Below are 8,382 nucleotides of genomic sequence, written 5' to 3' on the forward strand. Positions count from 1 at the left end.
CCAAGGCTTGGAGCTTACCCTAGAGGTAGGGTGTGGGGTGGACCTGTGCTCAGGTACCAGAGATTTTTCTTCTCTCTCCTTCACTCATCTGGGCCAATTCCTGGCACCTCTTACCTTGCTGGAGAAAGAGGTAAGTCTAACGTTGGAGAGATGTTGGAGAAGATGACAGATTCATGAGGTAGACTCAGTGATCTCCATGGGGAAGTGTCCATCCCCATGGCAGCCTGCCCACTTGAAAGCTACATTGCTGGTTTATCAAAATCTCATTGCACGCAGCTGCACAACATGAAGCCTAGTCACAGATGAAGAAAGATGAGGTGAAGAACAGTGAGACACTCGTGGAGGTTGGTACGATGGGCCTGATCTCCATAAAGACTCAGCCTCAAGGTCTGTCCTTCTCAGCTGCAAGGCCTCATCCTTCCCCCGAGATTGGGCTGAGACCTTCCCTACGTTAGAGGCCAGAAGAGAAGCTATGGGCCTCCAAAGGGCACCTGGGTAGATCTGAGTGAGTGGTTCCTCGGGGAGCAAAGTCACCACCGTCTGCAAGAACAGCAGTGACACATGAGCAGTAGAAGACTATCCTACAGAGAGGATATAGCAGCATTTGCCTCTTAAATACCTATTAATTCACCCTTAAAAGCTCAAATCAGGCAAGCTTGTGATATACAAGGATTCGTCCAGGCAGCTCAGCTAAACTACGTGCATATAACCTTTACTTTTAGTGTCTTATTTTAAGAGTGTATTGATTTAGGATAATAAATCCCATCTTTTAATATTATAAAGTGAGTTTTCAGGCATTAGAATACAGTCTTGATTACTGTTCTTCTTCAGTTCTTCAAATTAAGTAGACTATTAAAGGCCATATCAACATTCACAAATAAAATCCATTTTAGCTGGACGGATATTTAAACATAAAGGTCCTGATTCTCTTTTATATGAGGATCCTAAAGTGATAGGAAAAAAACAACCCAACATTTAAATCCACTTCAAGACCTAAACATTTTAATTAAGAGTATTTTTTATAACGTTTCCAATCCAATCTAATCTTGCAAAAGATGGTTTAGTGGATTTAGTTAAAAATATATAAGAGATAAAGTGAATATAGTTTGCCAGTTCTTAAAATGCAGTTCATAATTCCAGTTCAAGCACTCATCTGTAAGAGCTGCTTTCCATTTCAGTAAACTTTCTGCTACAGAGAGGAAATAAATGATTTCTCCACATGGCTGAGCATCAGGTTTCTTTGAGCAGGAGAGGAGGCTTGTAAATGCTCAGTGTTTATGATTGCTTGTCTCCATCAGGTGTATTTCTGACATGCAAATAACCTGCCATCCACTGGCACTCTTTAAGTAGCTCTACTTAAAACCTTCTGCAACCCTGTGTCTGCCCAGCCCATTGTGTGCACATATTTGCTTCATTTCAGGAGGCTGTGTAATTTCTTTGGTGCTACACAGCTATTTGAGTAAGAAAATTATGATGGCCAAATAAGAGCTCACTGCTTAATGCAATTGGATTGCAAGAAGTTTGAAGGACAGGGACAGAAAAGCAATAGATAACTAATAGTCCCCAACAGTGGGAAGTAAGGGAGTTATTCTGTGTGTGAAGAGCACAGAGTGACAAAACAGATGAAAAAGGTATCTGTGGATCCTTTTCCCTGGCTGAATACACTTCTGAAGATAACTTGGAAGAGCACTGGGACTTTTGGACTGGATGTTGACCTGGAGCAACTCATGTTCTTCACTAGTTCCTACAGTTAATAGCCGGTGAGTTTTGTCTTGTTTTATTTTAGTGGTGTTCACTGTTTAAACAAGTGAGGATGTTTAAACAAGTGAGTTTTAAACAAATGAGGATGTCCTCATACTTGTGGGTCAGCTGGATTGTGCTTGGGGCTCCACAGACTGTGCATGGCGCCTGAGGATCTTGCTCTGATGCAGATAGTACCTTCCCCTTTGTACATCTGACTTTACAGCAAAGGAAATAAAAGCACTGCATTGTGCCACCGGATTTACACCATGAAAATTCCACGTTACTGTCTGGCAGCTCAGGAATAACCTCAAGCTGAAGCTGGGGATACACCTGTATTTGGAATACTTCAGGGCTACGCTGCTACTAATTCTCAATCAGCAGAGAGAGCCCTGCATGTAGCTTTTCACATGTGGCAGTCCTGCCTGTTGGGCCTCTCTCATAAAGTCACCTCCTCTCAGAACCACAGGATGGCTGAGGCTGCTGGGACCCTCTGGATCTTCCTACTCCAACTCCTGCTCCAGTAGGGCCGCCCAAAGCAGGGTGCCCAGGTCCATGGCCTAGTGCTTCATGGAGGTCTCCCTGTTCTCCACGGCCATGCTGTTGCTGTTGTGTCAGATCTAGCAAACAGTCCAGGTGGAAAAAAAATAGAAAGAAAAAGAAAAAAGAAAACATGGCAGAATTAATGAGAACAAAAAAAAGTCAGTTTCTCTCAGGGTTACATTGGGGTCCATGGAGGACCTAGGGTTAAACAAGAGCATCAGGAGCAAGGGGTGCATTTCCCTGCGTTGGCCAGGTCAGAGCAGCACAAGAAGCAGTACTTCTGGCATGTCACTATTCATCCATGCAAAAATAACTGAGTTCAGTTAATATTACAGGGCAGCCAGTATTACCGCACTTTTCTGAAAGGCAATCCAGCCATGGCAGTGCTGCACAGCTGAACACGGGGCTCCCATAAATAATTAGTATTGCAAACCTTCACCTTGCCTTTTATCTTTGTCATGGTGACTGGAATGCAACCCACTACCATCTGCGATTACACTTCACGCGTCACTAAAACCACAAGGTATGCTTTTTACACCACTGATGTCCACCTCTCCGCCCAGCAGCTCTGCTCATAAATCTCACTTTTTTCCAAAGATGTTAAGACCCACTGGCAACATCTGAAGACCTGCCAAGCATTTGCCTGAAATATTAATATATTGTTGAAAACAGAAGCACTTGACAAAAGACATATCTGACGTTTCCAAGGAGTGTCTGGTGAGTTACAGTATCTGGAACGTATCTGCTGTGAGCATGATGGAAGAAGTGGTTCAGACTAATTTTTTGCAGCAGGAAGCGGTTTTCGCGAGGACCTCGCTTCACTGAAAGGAAGCTGCTGATAATAATCTGTCCTTAAATAGGTGTTATGTTTATTGCTATTATATTGATTATAATAATATCAATCTGAGCTACCACATTCAAGCAAGATGTGGTGCATTCAAGCAAGACGTGCAAAGCGAGTTGCCTGCGGCAGGCTGATGGCCCCATGGCTTTATCTGCTCTTTTACAACGCTGTGTGCTGCATGATCTGTAGCACTGACTGCATAATAAAAGCAAAACAAAAAGAAACAAACAGCTGTGCATATTTTTAAGATCCTCTGAAAGCTCTGTTTAAGCTATGAAAACAAGTACAGCCCAAACAGTGAAATAAAAATAGTGACAAAAATAATCCCAATGAGACAACCCAAACCAGCAGCCTTTTCTTGGGCACGCGGCAGTGATCCTAACCAAAGCCAGGGACACTGCTTAGGGCAGAGGCTTCCTGTGGAGAAAGAGCCCATTCCCCAAGGGATCGTCGCTCATCTCAGTACACCCACAGACTGACAAAGTGTTTTTATTCTGAAGATTCTTTTGGTACCCAAAACATGCTTACTGAAGTGCTGCCTTTCCCTCAATCACACAGCTGAGAGGGCTCATGAGTTCTTATCGATGGGCTTGAGTAAAAAGACAGAAACACTTCAGGTAGACTGATGAGTATTGCATGGGTGCTACAGGTGTTTAAGAACAAGCTGGCAGAACATCAGTCAGAACTGAGATGTCAGGAGCTGATCTTGCCTGGGGCTGAACGATTCAGTCCTGTGGCTCTTCAGTACCATTGAGTCCCATGGGCAGGAGGAGGAAGGCTGGAGCAAGCCATAGAGATGACAAAATTCTCAGAAAGATACAACATCTTGGAAAAAAAGTTAATGAAAGCAAGCTTTGGGAAAATGCAAAGAATATCAGAAATTTGAATCTTGAAACTTGCCTGGGGCATAATTTTTAAAAAAATTAAGCTACTATAAAAAGCACTGGCTTGATGACTGTGTTTCCTTACAGCTCTGTGATATTTATTTTCACTATAAAATGGTGCTGTGAAGAGTAGCATGTGTTTTTTGCTAAATGATTCAGCGTCTTTGTGAAAAGGCCCAGGGATAGGCTTTGGTAAACCTCATCCAGAGCAGTGTCAGACACAAATAGAACCATAGAATGGCTTAGGTTGGAAAGGATCTTAAAGATCAACTCAGCCCAAAATCCTGCTGTAAGCAGGGTTGCTGACCTCAGGGCTCTGGGTGAAGCTGTACAGTCAAGGACCAGGAGAAGAACCACTCCTGTGACATGCAGCTCTACTGGTAAATGACAATTTAATTGCTAGGAGAGAGCCTGGCTCATTCTCCTCTCTGCTGATTGGCTCCTCCATAGAAAGGAAAAGCCACTGTGGCACTGGAGGAAGCTGCTCATGACTGGGGGAACAGAGAAAAAGAAATAAATACTTAAATAGCAGTAACATGCAACACTACTAGGACACGTCTAGTTTCACCCTGAGGATAAGGCAGAACGCTTACACTTTTTACTACCTTGGATTCAAGACCTGATTCGGAGACCTTGAAAACTTTTCACTGAATTCCGTGGAGTTTGGATCACACCTTCAATCTACCCAGCAGCATGGAAGGGGGAAAAGTTACACAGACTTTTCCTCCTGAAAAGATCCAGGAAAATAGCTCAGGCAGAGAGAAGAAGGATATTGTGTTGTTGTGCGGGAGATTTTCAATGTATTTTTGTTTTGTTTTGTTTTTCCACAGCAGCTTATGCCTGGATTATTTTTAATGTTACATTCTTCTCCTTTTTGCTATTTCCAAGAACAGCCTGCGGGCTGTCGGACCCACAGATCATTAACAGAGCAGCAGGATCTTCTGCAGACCAGTGCAGCTCGTGGCCCAGCTGGCAGTTTGTGCTCCCAGAGGGATGGAGAATGGAGGGGTCATCAGGGAGGGAAAGCACAGAGCCCTGTGCACATGTCTCTCAAGGTCCTTGCAGAACAAATGCCACCATTCATGGTTGAAGGAGTTTGATAGCAGAACTTGCAAACTCCACATGGCCCATGGGCTATCCCAGCGGCTCATGAGGAAGCTCAGACAAAGAGAGTGCGTGGTTTGTGGCTCCTGATGTTGGCTAACAGGAGCCACACTGCTGTCTGGTTGGATCCTGGTCCAAAAGCAGTCTCACTGTTCTGGTTTGTGTCCTGGCTGAATTAATTTGCCACTCAGTTTTTGAGAGACCCAAGAGAACTGGCTCTTGGTGTGAGAGTCCTACTAGCCAGGACGCTGACGTTTCATAAGCATCACATTTGTTTCTTTTTGCATCCTTTTGGCTTAGGAGCACATAGATACATTCAACAGGAACTGTCCTAAAAATAACACCTTCAGAACAGTTGGAAAATCAGGACTTGTATTTTTTAATGATTACCTTAAGCAGGCCTGTTTTATGATCTGGTCTTGAAACTGGAACTAGGCAAACAAAAAGAGTTTTTGCACCTTGTCGCTTTTACGATACGAAACCTTTTAATGGCCTTTTAATTAATTAGCTACCACAACTTCCAAACTCTTGGCAGAGCCTCAATAAAAGCACTCCTCATTATGGTCTTTTATTCAAAGTACGTTATTAAGGGATAAGCAAGCATGAAGAAGCTGCTTTCTCCCCACTTTCTCCCCAGTCCAGCAGTGTCCCCCTAGGCACCAGATCTGCTATGTCAACAACTGGCCAGGAGAGGCTGCGGATGGGGATACCCCACAGCAGTGCTGAAGGGGCCAGGAGGACAGAGCAGAAGGCTGTCAGTATCACCCTGCCACAGGCTTGTTTGCTGCTGATAACCATTATCTGTATTCTCCTGGGATACAGGGGGATTATAAAGCCTGTGGCTCTTCTTAGATCACGGTGCAGCTGTCATGAAGCTCCCTTACAGCTCCCCTCTTTCTCACAGGAGAGATCTTTAGGCAGAGCAATGTGCCAATAAACATGATGTCAGTAAAGAAAAAAGCCATCTGAGTACAAATAAGAAAAGTCAATGCTTCTTTAGCTGTGGTCAGTCTCTAAGCATCTCCATGAGCTAGAAATTGCCAACAGTAAGCCCAGCTCTTGTGCTCTGCCTCTCACAAATGGCTTTGCTCATGCAGAATCAAGCACTGGCAGGACTAATATCAATAGTGGATATTAGAGGAATACACACAGTTACACTAGGGAAAAGCATATGATCTGGAGCATGCCCTTGGGTGCCCATTTTAAAATGAAAATTCAGAGTCTCGGTCCTTCAGCAGTCCTCAGCTGAACAAGCCTAATACCATATCCCCAGGATATGTCAGCATGGATCACACTGAACATCGACCTTTCTAGTCTTACACTGTAAGCTGGCTCATTATTCCCAGCTAACACAATTATCTCTGCTCCTATTTTCCACACAGTCTCAATACCACACAGACATTTCAAACTGATAGTTTAATTAAATTTTGGCAGATGAGGTTATTTCAGTTCCTGGATTATCAGAGGATAAATCTGGCACTTGTGCTTTCAGAGAAGGGAATAGACTCTATTGATTTTTGTGGGCCCCTTCCAACTCAGGATATTCTGTGCTCTATGTGGAGATTACAATTTCAGGGAAATGAATTTCATCAGCATCTGAAATCCCTAAAAATCATGATCCTTTCATGCGTTTTGAGTTGAACATTCTGGGATAAAAGCCATCAAGACCACCTGTGGGAACCTTCTCTTAGGAACACAAGGAGACCTAGAAATCCAGCTATTCCTCTATGCTAAGGAAAGATCTGTAAGAGGTTTAGACTGTATCCATGCAGCCAAGATCTGCTTGGCCATGGCTTTTACCAGCCAACAAAAGAGCACTATTTCTGTGCGCTATGTTGTGTGAGTAGAGTTCAACCACAGCCATAGTAGGACTGGCAAGGATCAAATGACAGACAAGGACACTCTAGTGACCTGATGAGTGCAAATTGGGCCCAATGAATATGTAGCTCCCTGCAAAGGGGGTGGATTAGACCATTCCCATCATGAACTCTCCCACAGTAGGACACCAAATTAGCCAGACAGCCATGCAAGCTGACTGAGAGGGACATAGTGCCTAACAGGAGACAGGACTTTGTATGGTATGCACGGGGCAGAGAATTTAAGGATTGTATAAAGCTTCCTACCAATTTTCAGGGGACTGTGGAAATGTATAAGTCTCAATAAAGGATGCTTAGAAGAGAAATTAGGGATCAATATGACTTAGGAAAATATCAAACATGTAGAAATGGAAAAGACCACTTTCCAGACATATTCTAAGCCTGAAAATTATCCCTTCCAAGTTCAGAAGTGTCATTATCATCATTTAAAATGACCCATGCAACTCACAGAGAAATATCTGGCTACCTCTGACTTCGAATCTCTTATAGAATAGTCCAACACTCGCATTTTTACTGAATCATAGCCTCTTCAAGAATGGAATGATGGTGGTTTGCCAGTTATCCTTAAATCAATCCTTCAGCCAGACAGGCTTGAAGATAAAGTAAGGAATGAATTTATTCAGGAATCCAAAGATCAACAGTACAATCTCCTTATTTAGAGGCAGCTGCACAGAAACAGAAGAGGACTTTGCTTACAGCTGCAGACAGATTATTCTGTTTTCTGTTTAACCAGTTAAAAAGCTCTCATCGTGCTTGCACAACTTTCTGCTAGAAACACATATTTAAGCAAGATCTGATCCAGAGCAAGTATTTCATTGAAGGGATCCTTGCACATCTCTTTTGCCCCCTCATACTTCTCACATTTGCTGCCATCACATAACCTGCGAAGCCCTGATGCTTCCTAGGGAGGTGGGATCTCCTCCTGCCCAGACAGGGCAGTGGTTCTCATTTTAATGTGTGCTGACTGTGAAGGAAAGCTCTAGCTTAAAGGCAGAACAGAATTCAAGTCTCCTTGTATCAGTTCTTTATGTGCTCAGAACACTAGCTCATATATATGCGTAAGACAGCAATCATGGTAAACATAAACATATGAACAGTGATAATGCGTATAATTAATTAGACCTGGACTGAATTGAGACAAGAATTAATGTTAACCAAATCATTTCAGGATGACAATGACATGAACATGCTTGGCATGAGCAATGTCCTTGCAATACCTCGTGAGGGCATTTTCTTCCTTCAAAGGCATGGATATAACAGATGAAAGTATTCTGGAAATCTAGAAGTCATTTTTATAACCCAAAATACTTTTAAAACTTAAAGTGATTTACGTTACTCCATATTCTATTATCACAGTTCTATTTTCATGCTCTTCCAAATCCAGGATCCA

The sequence above is a fragment of the Lagopus leucura genome, unplaced genomic scaffold, assembly GCF_019238085.1.
Source record: "Lagopus leucura isolate 7727_CA_CO unplaced genomic scaffold, USGS_WTPT01 Super-Scaffold_100001, whole genome shotgun sequence".
NCBI lineage: Eukaryota > Metazoa > Chordata > Aves > Galliformes > Phasianidae > Lagopus > Lagopus leucura.